This window comes from Camelina sativa, chromosome 7 (genome assembly GCF_030686135.1).
Source record: "Camelina sativa cultivar CO46 ecotype springtype chromosome 7, ASM3068613v1".
Taxonomy (NCBI): domain Eukaryota; kingdom Viridiplantae; phylum Streptophyta; class Magnoliopsida; order Brassicales; family Brassicaceae; genus Camelina; species Camelina sativa.
Window position 1 is genome coordinate 20923014 of NC_141886.1, and position 24910 is coordinate 20947923.

General features: G+C 39.4%; 1 non-coding gene and 2 pseudogenes across 1 annotated transcript; 2 read left to right on the forward strand and 1 right to left on the reverse strand.

Annotated features, from left to right (window-relative positions):
* Positions 1-263: 263 nt before the first annotated feature.
* LOC147941520 (uncharacterized) lies at positions 264-2390 on the forward strand (annotated as a pseudogene).
* An 8388-nt stretch (positions 2391-10778) lies between these two features.
* LOC147941521 (uncharacterized) lies at positions 10779-11669 on the reverse strand (annotated as a pseudogene).
* A 9086-nt stretch (positions 11670-20755) lies between these two features.
* TRNAD-GUC (transfer RNA aspartic acid (anticodon GUC)) lies at positions 20756-20827 on the forward strand. Its single transcript has one exon. It is a non-coding gene; the product is annotated as a tRNA-Asp (tRNA).
* Positions 20828-24910: the final 4083 nt, after the last annotated feature.

The window sequence follows — 24910 nt, forward strand, 5'->3', positions numbered from 1 at the left end:
TTTTCAATGCTCTGATGTGCAGCGGAACAATATCATTGCCCCTTTCTCTAGTGAGGAAATAGAAGCAGCTTTTTTCTCTCTGCCTAGAAATAAAGCTAGCGGCCCTGATGGCTTCACTGCTGAATTCTTTTGTGGGTGTTGGTCAATTATAGGAGCTGAAGTGACCGAAGCTGTTAAGAATTTTTTTCACCTCTGGTCAATTACTTAAGCAATGGAATGCTACTAATTTGGTCTTAATCCCTAAAGTCCCGAATGCTTCTACCATGACAGAGTTTAGACCAATTTCTTGCCTAAACACAGTGTACAAAGTTATCTCTAAATTGCTTGCAGGACGTCTAAAGGATATCCTCCCTGATATTATCAGTCATTCCCAATCAGCTTTCTTGCCAGGCCGTCTTCTATTGGAGAATGTGTTACTCGCAACAGAGATTGTCCAGGGCTATAGTAAGAAGAACATCCCACCCAGTGCAATGTTAAAAGTTGACCTGAGGAAGGCTTTCGACTCAGTTAGGTGGGATTTTATCATTTCAACCCTCAGAGCTGTCAACTTACCAGAGGTCTTCATTGGATGGATAGAGGAATGTATCTCTACGGCTAGTTTTTCAATCTCAGTAAATGGGCAAATATGTGGTTTCTTTAAGAGCACTAAGGGTCTGAGACATGGGGATGCTCTGTCGCCTTATTTGTTTGTATTGGCCATGGAGGTTTTTTCGGGTCTGTTGCACTCAAGGTATGAATCGGGTTATATATCCTACCATCCAGGAACTTCTGATTTGGAGATCTCCCATCTCATGTTTGCAGATGACGTGATGATATTCTTTGATGGGAATAGTTCTTCCTTACATGGTATTTATGAAACTCTAGAGGACTTTGCAGGCTGGTCAGGGTTGCACATGAATAGGGAGATGACACAACTCTTTCACGCAGGCTTGAGCCAATTCGAATCCAATGCTTTGTCAAGTTATGGATTCACAGATGGGTCTTTGCCTATTAGATATTTGGGTCTGCCCCTGATGAGTAGAAAGCTAAAAGTTGCAGAATACGCACCTCTTATTGAGAAGATTTCAGCTCGATTCAATTCCTGGACTACCAGATCTCTATCATTTGCAGGCAGACTTCAACTGATTGCATCTGTAATTTCTGGAACTGTTAACTTTTGGATATCCACTTCATTCTCCCTCTTGGTTGTATTAAGAAAATTGAATCTTTATGTTCAAGTTTTCTCTGGTCTGGTAGTATCGATAAGAGCGGAATGGTGAAAGTGGCTTGGTCTCAAGTCTGCTTGCCAAAAAATGAAGGAGGCCTGGGATTAAGGAGGTTTGCGGAGTGGAATAGAACTCTATGCTTAAGAATGATTTAGCTCCTGTTTTCTAACAGTGGCTCTCTCTAGGTTGCCTGGCATAAGCATCACAACTGCAGCAATAAAACAAGTTTCTGGAATTTGTCTGAAAAACCCACTGATTCATGGAACTGGAAGTGCCTGTTAAGGCTACGAGGTCTAGCTGAGAGATTTCTCAAATGTAACATTGGTAATGGCAGGCTCGCCAGCTTCTGGTTAGACAATTGGACACCTCTTGGCCCTTTGATCAAAACCATTGGCAATCACGGCCCTAGAGACCTCAGAATTGAGTTAAATGCAAAGGTTTTGATGCATGCAGTTCTGAAGGTTGGAAGTTGGCAGATCCGAGATCTTAGCAGACACTGAGCCTTCATGTGCATCTAACCAGTATAGACAAGCCAAACGATGAGAAAGGTTCAGACAGTTATGAATGGATGGTAGATAACAAAGGCTGCAATGGCTTCTCTTCAGCTAAAACTTGGTCTGTGCTAAGACCGAGAGCGGCTACTGTCGATTGGTACACTTCTGTTTGGTTCAAAGGGGCCACACATAAACATGCTTTTTTTATGTGGATTGCAAACCTTGATAGTCTGCCTACAAAAATCAGACTTGAGCGCTGGGGACTGCAGATCAATACATCCTGCACTCTTTGTTCCTCTCATGCTGAAACAAGAGATCATTTGTTGTTGTCGTGTGATTACGCTCTGTTCCTATGGAATGCAGTGAGTAGGAGATTGGAACAGCCACCCATATCTTTTCTTACATGGTCTGATTTACTCTCTTGGACGAAGGTTAAGAACAACAGGTCGCCACCTATCCTGCGTAAACTGATTGCACAATCAGTATTGTACGCCATCTGGAAACAGCGTAATAACCTGCACTACAATCAGATTCATGTGTTGCCATCGGTACTTTTCAAGTATATTGACCGTGAGATCAAGAACACCATCACTGCCAGAATTCTCAACAAGCGCTTCAAGAAGCTGATGAGCTTATGGATTTAAAGAAGTTAGAACTTTCTCTAATTTGTCCTGTTGCTTTCTTGTTTTATCTTTTTGCCGAGAAACCAACTACACAGGCTGTATAATTTGTATCACCAAACTATTCATATTTATATGATATTTGCAATTTAGCAAAAAAAATTAGGACGTTGCTATTGAGAAACACTAGATTTACATTTGTTACTTATAATGGCATTTCCTGCTTGAACTTTACAACATTAAGTATGGATTTGTTTTTAACAAACATTAAGTATGAATTATAACAAGGTTTTCACAAACATACATATGCTATCAGTCACAAAACCTCATATATAGGCTTTGATTGGTAACATGTGTTACTATTGACTTAAGTTGAGTTATAGACTTAACTTAAAGTTTATTTAAAAATGTTACCAATCATGAACAAAACTAAATTTTTTGAAGTTGAGTTTGAATAATCATGTGTTATGGTTGATGTTCAAGTTTGAGGTATATTTTTTGTAAAATTGTTAACTCAAAAGATTATTCAACATCATGGAAATTTTCTTGTGTTAGAGTTGAGTTATCAGTTTTTTAAATTATTCAAACGATTATATTTTAAAAAAATATTTGTTATTTGTTTCTATTTTTATGCTAAGCACCCGTAAACAACTTTGGTCAAAGATTTTTCTAAAATTTTCTAGTTTTCAATAGACTCTTTCAAACGGAAAAAGTTGTTCCTACTATTATTCGACGTTGAAATGTACACGGAAATTTTAAGCTGTATATATAAATGCCTAAAGCTTATTGTCAAATAAGCACACTTTGAAGAAACAGTAGTATGGTTTTCTTTCTTCTACTCTTTTTATCCATCGAGTTTATATATATGTTTAAAAATATTAGTGCATATTACTAATATATTTTATTTGTTTTTGATGAAGATGTCTAATGAAGGTGGTGCAGCTGGTGGCGAGGATGTTGGTGGGAATGGAAGTATCCGCCGGAAGGTAATGAATATGTCACATGTGCAGTTTAAAAACGTTGGATGTTTAGTATTTAATTTGTTAATGTGTATTATAGAAACAAATTGTATGGGATGATGAGTTTATCAGAATATTCTTGGAGCTTCTTGATGTTGAATTGGCCAGAATTAGATACAAGCAGAAGTTACCGAAAGAAATCGTCCGAGTGAGGATTTGTGAAAAGTTTTTGGAACAAACTAAGATAACTCTTCTGTGGGATTCTTTCAAGAGCAAATACGAACGCTTTGAGAAATAAGTGGAATGCTTATAAGAGGCTGATAAATTTCACTGGAATACACTATGATCAGAACACTGGTTTGAACACTATGATCCGGAATGGTGGGTTGACCATGAAAAGGTATTTTTTTTCTTTTTTTTCTGTAGTTTAAATTAGTTAATTTCCTTAATAGTAACTTAAGATTATGTATTATTTTTTGTAATTCCAAAAATAAGGTTGTTTGTACTATATATTTTATTTTGCTAGCTATCATATTAATATTCTTAAAAATATTGTGCAGGAGATACCATATGCAAAAATTATCCATGAAGATCGAATTCCCCATATGGAGCTTATGAGACGCATATTTGGTCGTCAAGGCAGTAAACCAGAAGCTATGTACCCAACTCATAAGCAAGATGCAAACAATACTGAGGTAGATGAGAGGCAATCAGTGGACAAGTTCGTTCCGATAGCCGTAGATGATGATGGAGATGATTCAAACCGTACTCCTACAAAGGATGCACATCTAAAGTCTCAAACCATCACAAGCGAATCTCCTCCACTGTCGCCAATTGGTCCAGCGAAGCGGTCAGCTAAAAAACAATCACGTGTTACTCCATACCCAAGTAATCGAGGGAGATGTACTACGGAGTGGAGAAAAGAACAGGCCACGAAGAAGAACGGCATTTGAAACAGAGATGGGTGGACAATTCAAAGAAATTATGGAATTTCGTCGTGCTCAAGTAGAAGAGGCAAGAGAACGTAGAGAAAAGAATGAAGCTACACCGTACAAAGAGGCATATAGAGTCTAGCAATCAATTCAAGGTTTGACAAGGTGGACAGATTTTTGGTGGGTGTGTATCAAAGTACTAAAGGAGGATCTCTTTGCCCGAGAAATGATAGTCTCTAGTGAAGATGATCATGATAAGATCATATTCTTGGAGGGTTATACGGGATATGATCGTAACGAAGATTTCATTGGAGCTCGTCTCAATAATTTGCAAAGTTGCAAAGGAGGTCCTCCAAGTGTCAACCTGGATTTGAACATCCGTAACACAAACATGGAGACTCACGAAGAATTCAATGCCCCATCTCATGCAGAGCTCATGTCATTATTCAAAGAGATAGGGTATGAAGGTGGAACCAAGAAAACGGGTTGTGATGGAGAATCGAGTCAGACGAAGACTTTTAATCTAGAAGATTAAAAATCTTTTAATAATATTCCTCTTCCTTTTTCTAATGCATTTTAGGTTAAGGTTTTTTTTGGTTTTTTTTTGGTTCAATGCTAATAAATTAGTTCTATTTTTTTCTTTATGTTACATGTTTTATGATTAATAAAATAATTAAATTCTAATCCTTGTTTTTTTTATTCTCATCTATTTATAGGTCATACGATTAAACGAGCTGTATTCTCGGGGTTTAGAAAATCTTACAGAAGACGAGTTGCTAGAGTTGTACAATATAGAAGATAATGAGTATATGGATACGTGATACTAAGAATTTTGTGTCTCTTAGCAGGTCTCAATTAACCTAATGCAGTTGTAGTACAGAAGGTACCAATCCAAATGGGAAACTTGACTAACAATCGAGATGCAATCAAGCAGTCACAAGTTAAGCCAAATTCAAAATGAGTTTTTGTCTAACGACCTAGAGTGAACGAGATGCAAGAACAAAACGAGTTTGCAGAACAAGAGCTAAAATACAATAATAGAAGAGAGCAAAAACAAGCTAAACGAGCAGAGACAAATGAGCAACCTATTGCAACTAAAACAAAGAACAAGCTTAAAGACGTAGAAACAATCAGATAAGTAGAGGCCTTAAGGATGGGGTTATTGATTCCCGTGGAGTCTCTTAATCTTCCTAGAACGCCTAACAGAACACAATCAAGCTATCCCTAGACAAGTAACATCACAGCTTAGCTAATTCAATCTCTTGATAGAAGCTACTCAGACTCAATCACTTCCAAACCTACCTCTCGCTAGAGAAACAAGATTAAGCTGGCATAACAAGTTCATTAACGTCAATAAACACCCTAGACATCCAATCTCTTAGGCTAGGAATGCAAATCTCTGGTATTAGTTTGTTCACGTATCCCATGGAACACCTTTTGGGTGTTGAGATGCTTAAGATCCAATCCCAAATGATCAGTTAGAAATTAGCAGTAAGAACACTAATCCAGAAGGGAAATCAAACAATCTAAGCTTAGGCATCCTATTATACTAAGATTCTCCACCTTATCTATCCCATCCTCAAGAACCCTATTTCACTACTCAAGAACAATCATCATCAAAAACCCACAAAACACAGAAAATACAGAATTAATCATGACTAGATAGATAAGGGTGAGATAAACAATTTTGCAGAAGAATTCAATTGCAAAAACTAAAAGGATTAAGAGATATCTTGATTACAAACTTAGAAACGTTTTTGGTGGCTGCCTAAAAACCCTAGGATAAAAGCTATCCCTCTTGGGTAAAGACTTAAAAGAGTATTTATAGCAAAACATGGAAAATCCTAAAACATAAAACGACAAAATAGAAAGACGGTTCATGAACCCTTCTCGGACGCGTCTTCAGAACAAATCCAGGACGTCGGGTTAAGAGCGTCATGAGAGTCGCGTCGTGAGAGTGTCGATCGAGTCGGATTCTAGGAAGTTTGATCGAATGGCGGCTTGAGATTGTCGATCGAGTGGCAGCTTGAAAACATCGATCGAGAGGCAGCTTGAAATGTGTCTTCTGGGAGCTGCTAATCGAGTCGCGTCTTGAGGGTGCTCAGGAGCCCTCCTGGGACATCTTAGTCGAGTTGCTGCTAACATGTCTGATCGAGTGGAGCTCTCCTTCGCGTGCAGGTCGATTCGGAATTCAGAATGTACGTGCATCCACTAAAACGGTGATAACGTTTGAATCACACCTCCGATTGGCTTGAAATCAACGGTATTGCAAAGATAACTCAATTCTCTACAATTTTGATAAAGACGTCGAAAGCTTAATCTCAAATTAAAATCTTCACTCGACTCGATCAAAGACGTGGAAGGTTGGGTCACGCTGGGTAGTGTAGATCGAGTCGTTGGACTGCTCTCCTGCTCCCTGTTTGCTTTTGATGGTTTGGACATCTCCTAAAACACCTAAAATAACTCCAATATGCAAGATGCATGCAAAACTAATGTGAAGACTACCTAAATACGCATATTATGCAAAAGAGATGAAAAACAATGCAAAACAATGAGTTAAGAGAACAGAATGAATGAGAAATGCATGATGAAAGAGTGTAAAATATACACATATCAACTCCCCCAAACTTATTATTTGCTTGCCCTCAAGCAAACGATCAAGAACAAAGTAAGGAAGAGAGCTTTGAAGATGGGGTCTCAGAACCTAAAACATGCTGAATAGAGTAGTTAGAATCAAGGTCTTTGTTTTTAGTTCTATGATGCATGGTGAAGGAACTCTTTTTAAAAACTTTAGACAAGCTCATCACAACCTGAAACGATTCCGAACCTTAATCTACACATGCCATCATTTCTATCATTCCCTTTAACATTCATTAACAAAGAACCATGAATCAAGCTATGCAATGTCATCAAACTCAATTGGTTGGGGTGAGAGGGTAGAGACAAAAATGGTCTCCTCTGCAAGTGGTTTTAACAATATAGAACAGGGTTCTCTCGCGAAAATGAGTTGAGCTTAAGAGAAGGCTAAAGGTTGAAACCAACTGACACATACAAGAGCAATGTCCCGTCTACCTAAAGGTCCCAAGGAAACTTAGCTCTAACTTTCTAACCCAGAAGTTGGTCCTATCTCTACCCTCCATCGATCTCTCTTTTTAATCCCATACTCTCATTCTTTTTACTTAGCCTTAGGAGGAGGTTACTTCATATCAATCTAGCAGATGGGAAACTTTTTTATCACTATGGTTCTCTTTCTTTTCTTCTTAGAAATCTAGACTTCTTAAGCGTTTTGCTTTCTCTTCTTTGTCTAAATTTTTTTCTTGCTATGCCCAGAACCAATAACACTTTTACATTGCACAACCCACATCCTTTACTAGACTTGTAAACCTTGAAAACTCATTCCCCCTCCTAAAGACTCTTTACCCTTTTTCTTTCTCTTTTACTCTTTCTCTTTTCAGTACAAATCCAATCCCAAATCCCAAAATTGAGTTCTCACCTAGTCCTACTAGTCCGTAAGTGCGAACTAGAACTACACAGGATTGTACTCTTGTCGGCTAGAACCGAACACTTTCTAACAAGCTCAACTCGAAAAAGACCTCACACTCAAGAATACAATTGGCTTGAAAGAACGGTTGGGTAAGGGTGCGGGAAACTGTTCCAAAGATGGGAATCAGCTATTTGGATTAACAAGGGTGGTAAAAAGGAGAAAGATAGTTCAAGTATGTATATGGTATCCATGAGTTCAACTTCAATGCATAACATGATAATTGCAAGTCAGGATTAGGTTCAGGTAGATAGGGAATGATGTTAATTCAAAACATGCTTCAATCAAGACTAGAATGCAATTTCGAGAATTCAAAACCTGGTTCAGTCTTACATTTCAAGTTCAATCAACATGCATCAAAGAACTAATAACAAGGGCCTTGATCCTATCCTATTGAATTCAGCATGCTAACAAGGTTACAATCATCATCAACCCCTATGCTAAATTCAACAGCCCTATATGAATAACACTAGACTCAATCTTAATATGCAAATGCAAACTACATGAACACTCTTTTTTTGTGGAAATTTTCGAAAATTTTTATGGGTTTTCTATGCAAATAGATGAATGGAGACTCAAACATGATATGATGCAAAATTTTGAAATGAGAATCACAGAAAACATCATCAGATACATCATCTCAAACCCTACCCCAAACTTAAATTACACAGTCCCTTGTGTAAGAGAAATTTGAAGAAGGATTTGAGAATCACAGCAAAAAAAAAATGCAATGATGAGATGGTATTTACAAAGGGAAGGTCGGAGTACCTCAGTAGTAGAAGAAGGAGTTGGTGCTCGCCCAAGGAGGAGCGTGGTACTGATTTTGTCCCTCGCCTTGTTTAGGATCCGCAAGAGTGGTCTCAGCTGCTTGGTCGACTTGCGTGTTCTGATAAACTTTCTGCTCCATCTTCGCATTGCATGTCTTTGATAAACGTTTTGCTCCATCTCATAGTAGCTACCCTCATCCCTCTGTTTCATTCGCTTCTTGCCACGAGATTTGTTTTTACTAGAGCGTTTCACTGCTCTGCTTGACTCTGCACCTTGCGAAGGTGGCTTAGAAGTAACAATACGGTCTGATACTTCGAATTTAGGGACAACCATAACAGTATAGAATCAGCCTGCGACTTTGATCCGACCCGACCCGACCCGACCTGAAATTTTTGGGTTTCGGGTCAACCAAATTTAGGGTTCGGTTTTATTCGGCAAGACTAAAACTCTAGTTCGGTACCTGAACCCGACCCGACCCAACCTGAAACCCGATTTTTTTTTATATAAAAAACAAAAATTATTTCAAACCATACCGTAATTTAACCGGCTTTAACCAGATTTGTACCAATTTCAATCGGTTTTAAGATTCAAACCAGATAAACCCAAGACCAATTCTTATTTGACCCGACCCAAAACCCGACCCGACCGAACCGATTTTTTGTTCGGTTATGTTCGGTGGAAATTTTGAAAACCCGAATACCCAAATAACCAAAAAAACCAACCCGACCCGACCGTATACCCAAACTCGCAGGGCTAGTATAGAAGCATCGTCGCTGAGATGGGTGCATCAAAATGGAGAAACGACGTGAAGATAAGCTTGATCGAGTTAGAGAAGGAGAAGGCTTTAGCGATGCTCCAGGACGGTGGATCGAGTCAGATGACAACGAGAGCAGCTACATGCCGTCGGATCGAGTGGAGTGATGTGGTTGCTAGAATGGACTATGATGATGAGCAACAAGCATTCCTTCAAAGCGGTGAATACTTGCAGTGAGTCCATATATCGGAGCTTGTACACGATGACGATGTGTAGTAGTGGTGGTCTAGGATGTTGATCGAGTCGGCATTTGCGAGAGGCGGATCGAGTCAAAGTTTGCCATCGGTCAAGTCGCGTGAAGACATAAAGTTGAGAGAGGAGTGGGAGTTGCAGAGATCCAGTCGAGTCGACTGTGGAGCTTCGTAGCCGAGGTCGATCGAGTCGCAATCTCCTGAGTCTGTCGAGTCGGAGCTCCTCTTTTGGTGCTTCATTCCAGGCCTGTAAAACCCAACACACTGCTATTTTCATTTTTTTTTTCTTTTCCACTTTAGTTGGCCATACTCCCTTCTGCAGATTCCTAAACACAAGAAACTAAAAACAAAAATCAAAAACGGATCCTAAAGAATATTTACAGGGTACCTTTGGGACTTCCTCCCAAGTGAGCTTGTTTAAAGTCTCTGATCTTGACTTTGCATACTCGTTATGCTTTGGGAGGGTCATAGAGAGGCTTCAGAGACCCCTCTATAATGTCTTGTCTAGCCAGATACTCTTTAGCATTCTGTCCAGTTTCAACAACAAATGAACTGCTCTTCTTTATTATCCCACACCTCTTCTTTAATTTCTTTGGAGGAGAACATCTCATTGTACCTTGGAGCTTCTTGACACTACAAGAAAACATGCGTTTAGCGACTCCAATATTGGTCGCTAAACAGTCGCAAAAACCTACTTTGCGACTACTAAACGACTATTTGAGATGGTCGAAAAAAATGGTCGCAAATTTGTGGAGTCTCAAAATGGTCGCAAAATTACGACGCCGTTATATAGTCGCCAATAAGCGATGCTTTACAGACTCTTTATATTAGGAACCTTCGTTCGTAAACATAATTACAAGTCAGTCGCAAATTAGTGATTAAATTGTGTGACCATTTTAAGACTCCGTATCTGTCGTCGCAAAGTAGTCCTCGTATATTAGTAACTATTTTGCCACTTATCTGATAGTTTCACAGAAATAAGTTTGGTCGCAATTTGGTGACATTTTAGCATATAATAAACTGTTTTATCTCTCAAATTTGGAAAGAATCACAATTAATTAAAATTCAAAACCAAATCATTAAGAAAGATATCATAATCATTCAACAAACAAAAAGATTAGCATCATTGTATCATAATCATTCATTATCCAAAAAGATCATTCTAAAGCAAATTAAAATTTATGTTTTTTTAGAAAAGACAATGTTTAGAACTTGAGTAAATGGAGAAAGGGGATGTGGTGGCTGGTGTTGTGTCTAACGCGGTGGCTGGTGAGTACCTGACCCGGTGGTTGGTGGTATGATGTCTTCAGGTGTGGAGTCTTCAGGTGCGGTTGGTCGCAAGGAAGCAATAAAAGTCTCAAATCCTGGATCTTTCTCTTTCATGTAGATGAGAAGCTCGTTGGTCTTCATTTGAGATTCTTGATGCTCCTTATCACGTTGGGCATTCTCAGCATCTAGATGAGCTATCTTGTTGCGAAGTTGTTCTTGAAGCTCGAGAAGTGTTGGTGTTGATGGAGAAGATTATGCATAGCTTTCTTTCCTTTTCCCTTTTCTAAGTGTCTCAACCAGAGATCCAAGACCAAAAAGGTTTCCCTTCTCATCTGTTTGAGTACACTAAAACAAAGAAAAACAAAAGCATTTCGTTAGTCAAGGCTAGAAACAAGTATTAATAAAGTAACCATGCGGATTATGAAAACCAAAATTTGGATTAAGAAAGCAATGATGAGAGTACCTTAAGAAAGATTTCATTCTTTTCCTCAATGTTGAGATTACGATGACTTAAACGTTAAGAAGAATTCCCTGAATTTTCTGGACCATCATCGTACACTTCACACAGTTTCTCCTCTAAGGTTTTCTCATAAGCTTCAGCTACTTGTTTAGCTTTTTGATCAACAAACGATCCGTCAGCTCGAGTATATGTCTTCATGAACACTTCTACAAATGATACTGGACGGCCCAATTTTTCCTCCTACAAAGAAAGAGTAAAATGTTAAAACCATGGAAGCAAGGTGTTTAGAGTGTTAAAATCATGGAAGCAATGTTAAATTACCATTTATTGATGAATTTGCACATATGATTTCTGACCAGCAAGGTGTTTGTGGACTCCAAGACCACCACAATCGGAGTTTCTGCACTGTGAGGCATTTGAGCTCCTCTCCATTACTTCACTGGCAATCCAAACAGGTTGTTTACCACTGCTTTTAGCTTGACTAACAATGCCTTTAAATCGTTTCTTGACTATCTTTAAGAACCCCTCTCTAACAAGCTCAGTAATCCCAGTATCCCAATAGAACTTCCGCTACATATTACAATTGAGTTAAGTTAGTGATGATCCTAAATCAGTTATGAGAGATAATAAAACTTTGAAAGCTATAAGACATTACCGCAAATGTCCTGAAATATCTCTCTTGAAAGGGTGTAGGAGTAACCTTCCAGCTGTAGTAAGGACCATCGAATTTCCTTCTAAATATTCTAGCAATCACCCGAGAAATTTTTCCTTTGTGTCTGTTAAACCTGTCACAAAACAAACACAATCAGTCTTAACCACAATCAGTCTTAACCAATACAAATTAACACAATCAGTCTTAACCAAACAATCAAACACTAAGCGGATGTAACTTAAAGACAACTAAGCATAAATTCTCTAAACTTAATCAAACAAAAACAGAGTATTAGACTCAACCAAACAATCAAACACAATCAGTCTTAACAAACAATCAAACACGACCTCTAACTAAATCAACAAAACAATCAATCTCAACCTACCACTAAGAGCAAAGAGAACAATCTCAATCTCAATCTCAAAACAAAACAAACAATCTCAATCTCAATCTCAACTTAATCAACAAAACAAACAATCTCAATCTCAATCTCAAAACAAACAATCTCAATCTCAATCAAACACAACCTCTAACTTAATCAAACAAAGCAGTCTTTCACTAAACTTAATCAAACAAAAACAGAGTCTCAACCTAACACTAAGAGCAAAGAGAAATTACCATAAAGTCTCAACGCCGGGGATGGGATCGACACACAGAACTGGGAGATGTTGTTGGCCTGGAAGAGCTAGCATGACATCTAACAAATCTTGGTAGTCTTCTTGATCTGGATTAGGATTAGGGTTTTCTTCTTCGGCAGGATTGGGATTAGGGTTTTCTTCTTCGTAATCCTCTTCCATGTTTAGGTCTCGTTGTTCTTGTATGAGTAGAGGAACAGGAAACGGTGGTTGAGTAGCAAGAAGCGGTGGTTGAGAACCAACCCGCGGTGATTGAGAAGCAACCCGCGATGGTGGAGAAGCAACCCGCGGTGGTGGAGAAGCAACCCGCGGTGGTGGAGCAGGAGGCGATTGTTGTGTCCTCGGCGGAAACTGGGATGGCATAGTTCTATTTGAATTAGTCACAGACTGAGAGGCTCATGGATTCGAGGAGTGAGACGACGTTCCGACACCACTTCGACCTCCGCGTGAAGTCGCACCATTGAAGGCCCAATTAACAGCGGCAGAACTGGGTTCCCTTGTACTCGCACCATTGGAAACCCTAACACCTCCAGCGGATCTGCCTCCGCGACCCCTAACACCTCCAGCGGATTTGCCTCCGCGACCCCTACCATCTATTAGAGAGAGTTGAGAAAAAGGAGAGATTTGAGAGGAGAAGAGGAGAGATTTGATCGATATGAGAGGACAAGAGGAGAGATTTGAGAGGAGAAAGAAGAGAGATTTGAGAGGTTTTCGACAATTAGTCAAAAAATAGAAAGAGATAAAGAAACCCTAAATGGATTTTTTGCCTAGTAATTAACGAAGAGGAGTCGCAAAGTAGTCTCAAAAGAGACACATACTAAAAACAAAGAGGGAATATTACGCGCCTAAACCTTAGCAAAAAATAATAAAAATTAGACAACTATCAAATAGAGTTGCTAAGGAGTCGCAAAATAAGTTGCACAGTAGTCGCAAAGTTAATAGCAAGTTAGTCGCAAATTGCAAGAGTCGCAAAATTAGTAGCAAGTCAGTCGCAAATTGTTACCGTATTGTGACTCTCCGACTTTAGTCACAATACAAATTTTTGGAATGTATCATTTTTGACCAGTTCTATTGATATCAATCAATAATATGTACTCATGATTGTCTTATAGAGTATATGAAATAGTTTATGACCTTTAAATATTGTTTTCATATCTTTGTTTTGCAATTTTCATAAAATTAGAAACCTTCTTATGAAATAACATGTAACTCTTTACAATGATTTAGATATTATGAAATGTTGTGTCTAAATACTGAAATGGAAAGCTTTGACAAAGTTTATATGACTGATATTGATCAATTCAAATTGGAAATGTGTATAGAAACATGTTAACATTTCTCTAATGTGAAATTTCAAATTCAAAAAATCGAGAGTTGCTAAGGAGTCACAAAACAGTATCTAATTCAGGTATTAGACGCTAAACAGTCGCAAAATAAGTTGCAAATAAGTCGCACATGTGGTAGCACGTTCGTCGCAAAAAATAGAAGTTAGCAAGTTATCGATAAATAAACTTGTGACCGGAGTATACGTTGCGAAATCGTTGCTAATTTGTGATTCTTTGTTTTTTATAAAATACTGTCACTGAACAGTCTCAAATTGCAATTTTTTTGCGACTATATTGTTTTCGTCGTAAATGTGCGACTGTTTTACTTCTTCTGTAACTTTGGTCGGGAAACAGTCGTAAATGAATCGCTAAGTGGTCGCTAGTTTTTGCGGAATAAAGAGTCACAAGTGGTAGTCGCTAAACGCAGGTTTCCTTGTAGTGTGATTTGCCCACTCATCGTCTTCACCATAGATGTTAACTCTTTCACTGAATCCCATAGAATCTTAGTATTTTGGAGTTCATACAAACTGTCAAGCGCAGGAGGACTTGACACTTGCGGTTGATGAGGTTTAGGAAGCAGGACTTGACGCTTAGGGAGGGTAACGACTGCACTCGAGTTGGAGAATGGTCGAGTGACACTTTGAGTTTTCTCTTTGGTTACCAAAACCTCAGTTTCTGCCTCATTCACACTCTCAAAGATGTCAAACCCAGCTTTCTGATCTTTCTCTTCAATCACGAAGGTTTGCCCATCAATAGTTGGTTTCTTCTTAGAATCCTTGATATCAAACTTCATCTTGAAGTTTTACCCAAATTGAGATCAATCATCCTCTTCTTGACATCAATGACTGCTCCAGCTGTAGGTAAGAAAGGTCTTCCCAGGATTAGTGGATCTTTAGGCTCTTCATCCATTTCCATCACCACAAAGTCAGTAGGAATCTCAGCTTGTCCAATTTTGATGGACAGGTTCTCTAGTAGACCATGAGGCAGTCTAGTAGTCCTATCAGCCAATATTAAGCGGAGGTTGCATGACTTGAATTTGTTGAATCCTAGCCTCTGAGCTACAGAGAGTGGCATGAGGCTGACTGATAACTCTCTAATTTACATGTTTTTTAAGCATCCCTTTTTTCCATGTTTTGCATTGTTTTTACCCTAACCTTAGCATTTTTAGGTCATTTACTGTAGGAATCCCCATTTAGGCCATTTAGGGTGTTGCATTCTTGCATTTGCATATTTTGGATGAAAACAGGTGCTTAAGAGCCAAAAATGGGGAGGAACAATGTCGAATCCGAGCATGTACCCGAAGGAGCTATGGAGCAGGAAGAACAGTCCGAACACCAACCCGATCGAGGAGGATCTAAGAACAGAAAGAACAATCCGAGAGCCTACCCAAAGAGTAACTCGAGCTCATCCTCTTGCACCCCATCGAGCAGTCCCTCGGGTAGGACTGGGAAGCTAGGGTTAATGGATTTCCATATATAACCCCCCCCCCTCTTCTTCCTCTCGCCCTAGCACGCCGCAGACCCTCAGAACAGAGAGCGAGAGCTTCTGGGAGAGAAATTGAGCGACTCAAAACTCTTTCTATACTTTGTTAGGATTTAATTTCATTTCTTTTTGCATTTTCGATTCTATACTCTTCCACTCTACTCTATTTTTAATATAAAGCAATATTCTTTTATCTATGCTCTTGTGTTTTCCGCAATGAGATCTGAGTAGTGAAACAAAGTTTCTAGGGATGGGATAGATGATTTTGTGTTTTGATCGGTTAGGATGTCTTAGCTTTGATATTTGTGTTTTATAAATTCCCTTCTAGATTGGTGTTCTTAATGCTATCAACAGACCGAGAGGGTGAGATTAGATCTAAGGTGTTTTACCATCGAGAGGTGTAGATGAAATGCTTGAATCAATCAATGCTAGAGATTTACTCACTTAGCCTAAGAGATTAGATGAGTAAGGGGTTTATTGACAATAATGAATCAGTTTGTATTGCCTGCTTGGTCATGTTTCTCCAACGAGAGTTGGGTAGGGGAGTGATCAAGGTTGATTGTTTCTATCACGAGAGTGTTTTAACAAGATTTTAGAGATTCATTGTCTAGGGAATATTTGCTTGAGGCATGTAGGACATCCATATTGGTCAGGAACACTTAGGAGGTCGATTACCCCATCCTTAGGAGCTTTCGTATTTAGATTGTTTACATTTTATTCATAACTCGATCCTTTACCCGAACAGGTACATGATCACCTACTTCGAGTATACCATCGAGCTGTTCTACGAAAGCTCATAAGGATGGTGCTAAAATTGATAACAAGGTCTTGCAAGAACAGCTCGAAGGTATACTCGAAGCAGGTGATCGTGTACCTGTTCTGGTAAGGGATCGAGTTATGAATAAAATGTAAACAATCTAAATACGAAAGCTCCTAAAGATGGGGTAATCGACTCCTAAGTGTTCCTGACCAATATGGATGTCCTACATGCCTCAAGCAAATATTCCCTAGACAATGAATCTCTAAATCTTGTTAAAACACTCTCGTGATAGAAACAATCAACCTTGATCACTCCCCTACCCAACTCTCGTTGGAGAAACATGACCAAGCAGGCAATACAAACCGATTCATTATTGTCAATAAACCCCTTACTCATCTAATCTCTTAGGCTAAGTGAGTAAATCTCTAGCATTGATTGATTCAAGCATTTCATCTACACCTCTCGATGGTAAAACACCTTAGATCTAATCTCAACCTCTCGGTCTGTTGATAGCATTAAGAACACCAATCTAGAAGGGAATTTATAAAACACAAATATCAAAGCTAAGACATCCTAACCGATCAAGAACACAAAATCATCTATCCCATCCCTAGAAACTTTGTTTCACTACTCAGATCTCATTGCAGAAAACACAAGAGCATAGACAAAAGAAAATTGCATTATATTAAAAATAGAGTAGAGTGGAAGAGTACAGAATCGAAAATGCAAAAAGAAATGAAATTAAATCCTAACAAAGTGTAGAAAGATTTTTGAGTCGCTCAGTTTCTCTCCCAGAAGCTCTCGCTCTCTGTTCTGAGGGTATGTGGCGTGCTAGGGCGAGAGGAAGAAGAGGGGGTTTATATATGGAAACCCATTAACCCTAGCTTCCCAGTCCTGCCTGAGGGTCTGCTTGATGGGGTGCACGAGGATGAGCTCGGATTACTCTTTGGGTAGGCTCTCGGATTGTTCTTTCTGTTCTTAGATCCTCTTCGATCGGGTTGGTGTTCGGATTGTTCTTCCTGCTCCATAGCTCCTTCGGGTACATGCTCGGATTCGACCTTGTTCCTCCCCATTTTTGGCTCTTAAGCACTTGTTTTCATCCAAAATATGCAAATGCAAGAATGCAACACCCTAAATGGCCTAAATGTGGATTCCTGCAGTAAATGACCTAAAAATGCTAAGGTTAGGGTAAAAACAATGCAAAACATGGACAAAAAAGGATGCTTAAAACATGTAAATTAGAGAGTTATCATACCTCCAAACTTAAATCTTGCTAGTCCTCTAGCAAGGAAGTAGGAGGATGAAGGTTAAAAATGGGACTCATAACCTTTTGAGCTAAGCGAAGGATTCAAGCTATGGTCCTTAAAGATAGTTTAACGGTGCTAAGATCAATCAACATACTTACAAATATTTTTCTATGCTTATCACCATGCATCGATCTAGTTCATCCTCCAACTAAAAGTAAAGACTTGCAATTCCAAGGAACATCTCTTTCACATTCATTAAAGTGTTTGGCGAATTCTCGCAAATGGAAGGTGAATCCAGCTCAATCAGTTTCAAGGGTAAGGCTTTTTGGTAAGGTGGCTTCAAACAAATTCTTTCGGTGGTTTTCTCTCAAAAGAAAGAATGCTAGACAATTGTGAAAACTATCTAAGATTAAGAACAATTAAGTCATACAAAGCTTAGCTCTTGATAATCTACCCCTTTTCTCATTCACTCTCTCTTCTCTTTTTTTTTTATCAAACCCCCTAGAATAAAACTACCCACATCCTTGATTTTAACTCTTTTTTTTATAATCCCTAAGGTCTAATCTTTAGATATCTAGTTTTTTTTTTTTTTTTTCTTTGTAGGAGACTATAGCAAGATCTTTTTCTCTTTTTTTTTTTTACTTAGAGCTAATTGAACTGAACCTTAGGGACTTTTTTTTTTCTCAACCCCACCCCAAATAAACATGCTAACCACCTATCTTTCAAAACCGATTCTATTACCTAGTCCAAATGATTCTAACTTAGCTAAATCAAGAGTCAGTTCTTTGTCGTTCTCAATACTCTCAATGTTTCACAACCTATAGCACAATGAAAAGGCCTCACTCAACAATTCACAACAAGGTTTGAAAGAAAGTTTTGGGTTCAAGGGTAGGGAAAAACAAATCGGGTTAAACGAAAAGATTGGTAAAAATGGAGTGCTAACCCGAGTTTAGAGTTACCATGAGCAAGTTATTCAAATTCCATAAGCAAGAAACTTTAAGTTCAGGTTAAGTCCAATAATATAGAGATGATTCAATGTTCAAGCAAGTGGAGGAAGCATTCAAAAGACATAAGTTTCTAAGCAAAGATTTTTCATTTTTTTTTCCAAAGATTGATCTAGCAACAATGAACTGTGATTAAGGGCTATAGCTTCAATCCTAAGGTTTGGCATTAAACAAGGTTGTTTTAATCATTGTCCCCTAAAATGCATATGCAACAATCCTATATGAAGCAATCTAGACTCAATCCTAATATGAAAATGCAACTACATTAACACTCTTTTTTTTTTTTTTTTTTTTTTAATTTCAAATTTTTTTTGGGTTTTTCAATGCACATAGATGCAGACTCAAATGAATAAAACTAGCATGCAAAATTTTGAAATAAGAAAATAAGAAAATAAAACACAATGTTATATACATCCTAGGACCCTCCCCCAAACTTAAGTTACACAGTCCCTGTGTAAATAAAAGTCTGAAAAAGGTGCCAAGAATCACACAAAATGAAATAAAACTAAATGCAATGTTATTTACAAAGGTTGGATGAATGTGGTACCTCATGGGTTGGTGAAGAAGGAGGTTGTAGCAGCCTCCATACTCGCCTACGTGTAACCAGGGTCGCCACCGGCTTCAGTAGGTGTCGGGATTCGCTCATCAGAGAGCTCGGTTATGCGCACGGACGACCTGCTCGGACCAGCATCCGAGGGGTTGATCGGGTAAGTGCTCGCATAGGTCATTGGGTATGGCATCGGGTAGTACGACGGGTATGGTGGGAGAGGTCCGGAATGATCACCCGTATAGCTGCTTGCAGAGTGCATCGAGTAGGGCATCTGATATGGCATCTGGTAAGGCGGAGGTAAAGTACCTGAATGGTCACCCGGATGTGTGCTCGGAGATGGCATCGGATAGGGCATCGTGTACCCCATCGGGTTATTCATCGGATAGGCATCCGAGTGGCTTATCCGCGATCTATCTGGTCTGGTGACATCCTCCTCTGCTTGGGGCTCATAGGAGGATGTCTTGTGAGGCTCTGGAGGTGCTAATCCTCAGATTCCTCCCAATGGTCCGCTTCTTCCCATCCATGCGGGTGCATAAGCCGAAGTGGGAGCTGAGGCACAGTTTGGCTTGTCTTGCAGCTCCTTGATCTGTCCTCCCATTACCTTCACTGAGCCAGTGAGGTCTTTTACCTTCTTGGCTAGGAACTTGTTCATTCTTTTCAGCCAGCCGATCCTCTTGTGAGCTTCCTTCACCCCAACAGGTTGCTTTTGGGAGCAAACATACTCCTCAAAATCATACTCATCCAAGTTGTCTCCCTGTTCTTGCCCAGCTTGCTCTCCCTCAGCTTCGGATTCCTCCTCCGGATTGTACAGCTCCTCCAAATGTGGGGTGAAGTCTATGTTGTCCCCTAGCCAGACTTTGGTGCACACGACATTGGGTAGGATCATTTGGGTGGCTCCGGCAGTTCGATGGACAAACTTGAAGAGCAGCATGTCGTTTGGCTTTTCATAAGCCAGGAACCTCACCAATGTGAGGTAGTCGATGTCTAGCCATCTCGGCTCATGAACCACTCCCTTTAGGGGCACATCGCAAGCTACCAAAATTGGTGTGACCAATCCTCCAATGGAGATCTCTCCAGCTCCATCCCTTCTCTCAGTTTTCATTGCCCAAGACTTCAGGTAGATGAACTGATCGAGCGCACAAAGACCAGAACTGAAGCACCAAGGTCACATAGGCACTTTTTGAAGGCCAATGGACCTAGAAAACAAGGCAAGGTGAAAGAACCAGGGTCCTCTAGCTTCTTTGGGATAATCATCTTCTAAATAACAGCCTTGCATTCATGAATAACTCCACCTATGACATGTACTACTCTCTCATCTTCTAGAGATTTATCTTGAGCTCATATAGCTATCTCCTCCTTCTCTTGATCCTTTCTGTTACCAAATCAGTTAAAATTTTTGATATTGAGGCACAAGTGCAAATGCATCAAGCAAAGGCATCCTAAGTTCAATCTCCTTGACTTGTTTAGCAAACAGAGCTCTATACTTCTCAGTAAGCTCCTTTTTGAATCTCACTGGAAATGGTAGAGGTGGCTTGTATGGTGGAGGAATGAATCTCACAGGTTTGTCGGTGGGAGCAGCAGGTTCCTTAACAGCTTCAGGTTCGGATTGCTTCACTGGTTCAATTGGCTCCTTGACTGCTTCGACTGGATCCTTCATCTGAGCTTCATCTTGAACAAAATCCTCCCCATCTAATTCCTCATTGTCCTCAGTGACGTCTGGGACTCCTTGCCTAGGAGGCAGTGTTTTTCCGCTTCTCAGCATAATTGCATTTGCAAACTCCTTAGGGTTCTGAACAGCCTTCCCTGGGAGTTGGCCCGGCTTTGGTGCAGATGTAGAAGCAGAAGGTGTCGTTGTAGTATAGTGGTAAGTATTCCCGCCTGTCACGCGGGTGACCCGGGTTCGATCCCCGGCAACGGCGCCAAATTGATACTAAGAATTTTGTGTCTCTTAGCAAGTCTCAATTAACCTAATGCAGTTGTAGTACAGAAGGTGTCAATCCAAATGGAAACTTTACTAATAATCGAGATGCAATCAAGCAGTCACAAGTTAAGCCAAATTCAAAATGAGTTTTTGTCTAACGACCTAGAGTGAACGAGATGCAAGAACAAAACGAGTTTGCAGAACAAGAGCTAAAATACAATAATAGAAGAGAGCAAAAACAAGCTAAACGAGCAGAGACAAATGAGCAACCTATTGCAACTAAAACAAAGAACAAGCTTAAAGACGTAGAAACAATCAGATAAGTAGAGGCCTTAAGGATGGGGTTATTGATTCCCGTGGAGTCTCTTAATCTTCCTAGAACGCCTAACAGAACACAATCAAGCTATCCCTAGACAAGTAACATCACAGCTTAGCTAATTCAATCTCTTGATAGAAGCTACTCAGACTCAATCACTTCCAAACCTACCTCTCGCTAGAGAAACAAGATTAAGCTGGCATAACAAGTTCATTAACGTCAATAAACACCCTAGACATCCAATCTCTTAGGCTAGGAATGCAAATCTCTGGTATTAGTTTGTTCACGTATCCCATGGAACACCTTTTGGGTGTTGAGATGCTTAAGATCCAATCCCAAATGATCAGTTAGAAATTAGCAGTAAGAACACTAATCCAGAAGGGAAATCAAACAATCTAAGCTTAGGCATCCTATTATACTAAGATTCTCCACCTTATCTATCCCATCCTCAAGAACCCTATTTCACTACTCAAGAACAATCATCATCAAAAACCCACAAAACACAGAAAATACAGAATTAATCATGACTAGATAGATAAGGGTGAGATAAACAATTTTGCAGAAGAATTCAATTGCAAAAACTAAAAGGATTAAGAGATATCTTGATTATAAACTTAGAAACGTTTTTGGTGGCTGCCTAAAAACCCTAGGATAAAAGCTATCCCTCTTGGGTAAAGACTTAAAAGAGTATATATAGCAAAACATGGAAAACCCTAAAACATAAAACGACAAAATAGAAAAACGGTTCATGAACCCTTCTCGGACGTGTCTTCAGAACAAATCCAGGATGTCGGTTTAAGAGCGTCATGAGAGTCGCGTCGTTAGAGTGTCGATCGAGTCGGATTCTAGGAAGTTTGATCGAATGGCGGCTTGAGATTGTCGATCGAGTGGCAGCTTAAAAACATCGATCGAGAGGCAACTTGAAATGTGTCTTCTAGGAGCTGCTGATCGAGTCGCGTCTTGAGACGTCCTGGGACGTCTTAGTCGAGTCGCTGCTTTCATGTCTGATCGAGTGGAGCTCTCCTTCGCGTGCAGGTCGAGTCGGAATTCAGAATGTACGTGTATCCACTAAAACGGCGTTAACCTTTGAACCACACCTCCGATTGGCTTGAAATCAACGACATTGGAAAGATGATTTAATTCTCTGCAATTTTATTACAGACGTCGAAAGCTGAATCCCAACGTAAAATCTTCACTCGACTCGATTAAATACGTGGAAGGTTGGGTCGCGCTGGATAGTGTAGATCGAGTCGCTGGACTGCTCTCTTGCTCCTTGTTTGCTTTTGATGGTTTGGACATCTCCTAAAACACCTGAAACAACTCCAATATGCAAGATGCATGCAAAACTAATGCGAAAACTACCTAAATATGCATATTATGCAAAAGAGACGAAAAACAATGCAAAACAGTGAGTTAAGAGAACATAATGAAAGAGAAATGCATGATGAAGGAGTGTAAAATATACACATATCAATACGATAATGCAACCTTTGATGGAGTATTACAATCGTTATTTTTCTAAACAACCAATGGCGGAAGAACGAGGATTGGGTTGGCAAAACCTTGAAAGGCAGATTCGCAGCAAGCCGATGAATTGTATGAACATGTTAAGGATGCATCCGGAGGCATTCAAGAACCTGTGCACAACGCTGGAGCAACTATACAACTTACGGAGTACCGATAATATCAATATTGATGAGATGGTGGCAATATTTCTGGTTACATGCGGTCAGAATGCATCTCAACGCTTTGTTGGGATGACTTTTGGTCGTTCCCAAGAGACTGCTTATCGAAAGTAATGGTTGGTGGTAATGATGCAGTTGGGTATTTCGATAGAAATGGCCAGAAAAGTCTAAACATAATGGCCATATGCGATTTAAACATGATCTTCAAGTATGCATGGCTAGGCGCAGCTGGATCCACACATGATTCATTGGTGTTGCACTATGCAATAGATGGAGATACTTTATTCCAGAGACCTCCTATAGGTAAGTATTATCTCGTCGATTCTGGATATGCAAACAAGTGGGAATTTGTAGCTCCATATAGAGGAAGCAGCATAGAAAACATCAGATATCATCTTTCAGAATTTGATGCAGGTGCTCCGAGGAACAAAAAAAGAATTGTAAAATAGGTGGCATGCATCACTTCGTTCTGCGCTAGAATGAACATTCGGAGTTTGGAAAAAAATGGACAATTCTTGACAATTTGCCTCATTATGACACTACAAGAAAAAAGCTTATTGCGACGGCAATATTTGTCGCCCATCCCTCGCAAAATGGTAATAGTGACGGATTTTCAAGGATTGTCAGTTCCGAGATATTCACGTCTTGCAAATTATTAAACGTAGCACTTCCCTCGCAAATTTTGCGACATATATATTCTGTCGCAAAACATACGCAAATTGTGATGAAGAATATTCCTCGCAACTGTCTTGGAAAATCTGTCGAAGTAAATCCCTCGCAAATTTGCTAGATTTTTGCGACATTGTTTCCATCGCAAAATATTTATAATATTATAAACCCATAAGTTAGTTTCGTCACAAAATCGTAGCAATTTCGTATTCATCGCAAATTCGTAGCATAAATTTGCTAAGGATTTTGGCTTTTTTCCATTTTGATATTTATATTTTTGATTTTGAAATTTATATATTTATATTTTGACAATTATTTTGTAAGAACTAGAAAAAAAATTCAAACATATATATTAACGAGACAGTTTTTTGATTCAGTACAAAAAATTCTCTTAAAAACCATGTCCAAAAAACAAATTAAAACTTAAAACTTAATATCAAATTATCATAAAAAGAAGGTGATAAAGAGGGAACTCCGGTTCCGGTTACAGTTCTGGTTCCTGTGTTTGTGCCAGTACCGGTGCCGGTGCCAGTGACGTCCCCTGTCTCAGGTAAGGTTGGATTGGAGCTTCCTTGTTCAATCCTGTTTCCAAACTTAGCAGCAAACTCAGGATCTTTCCCGGCAAGGTAGTCAAAGTATGCATCATAGCTATGCATCTTTTGTACATTGTCTAGAAGTTGAGTGGCTTGAGTTGCCAGAGTAGTGGCTTTAGTTGCCAGAGTAGTGGTTGAGTTGCGAGAGTAGCTTCAGCGACAGCAAGCTTCTGAGCAAGAACAACCGGATCATCAGTAGGCGGAGGCGATGGACCAAAATGGGCTGAAGATGCTTCATTTTACAAAGAACCAACTCCATATAGTCTATTTTTCTTCTTCGGAGCAACCTACGAGCAATACAATCAAACAATTACTTTCATAGTCACATGAAAGAACCACAAGCAACATACAATATTCGGATCCTAGAACAGACACAACAACACAAATGTAGCATATCCTACAAATGCACATTATAATTAGACCAATCTTAGCCTATCATATGAAAAACTAAAGAATAACAACACAAACTAACACAAACTCAAACGTTCAACATCCAACAAAAACTACAAACAATAAGGCAACAACACAAACAAGTTAGAAGTTTACCTCGGCATAAATTTTGTTCTTGGTATCAACAGACAACCCACCAGAAGCAGAACTCTTCGTGCTATCCCCTGAACACAGCTGAGACTGAACCTCTTGTATCTTCGATGACATTTCATTATGGATGGACTCTGACTTTCCATCGACAAAACTCCCATCGGGTTTTCTATGAGTGTCTTCTAGGATACGTAGATAATCCTGAGTGCTTTCACCAGTCAGCTCAGACTAAAACAAAGTAAAACAAAGGACAAAGGTTATTAGTAAGAAAAAAAAAG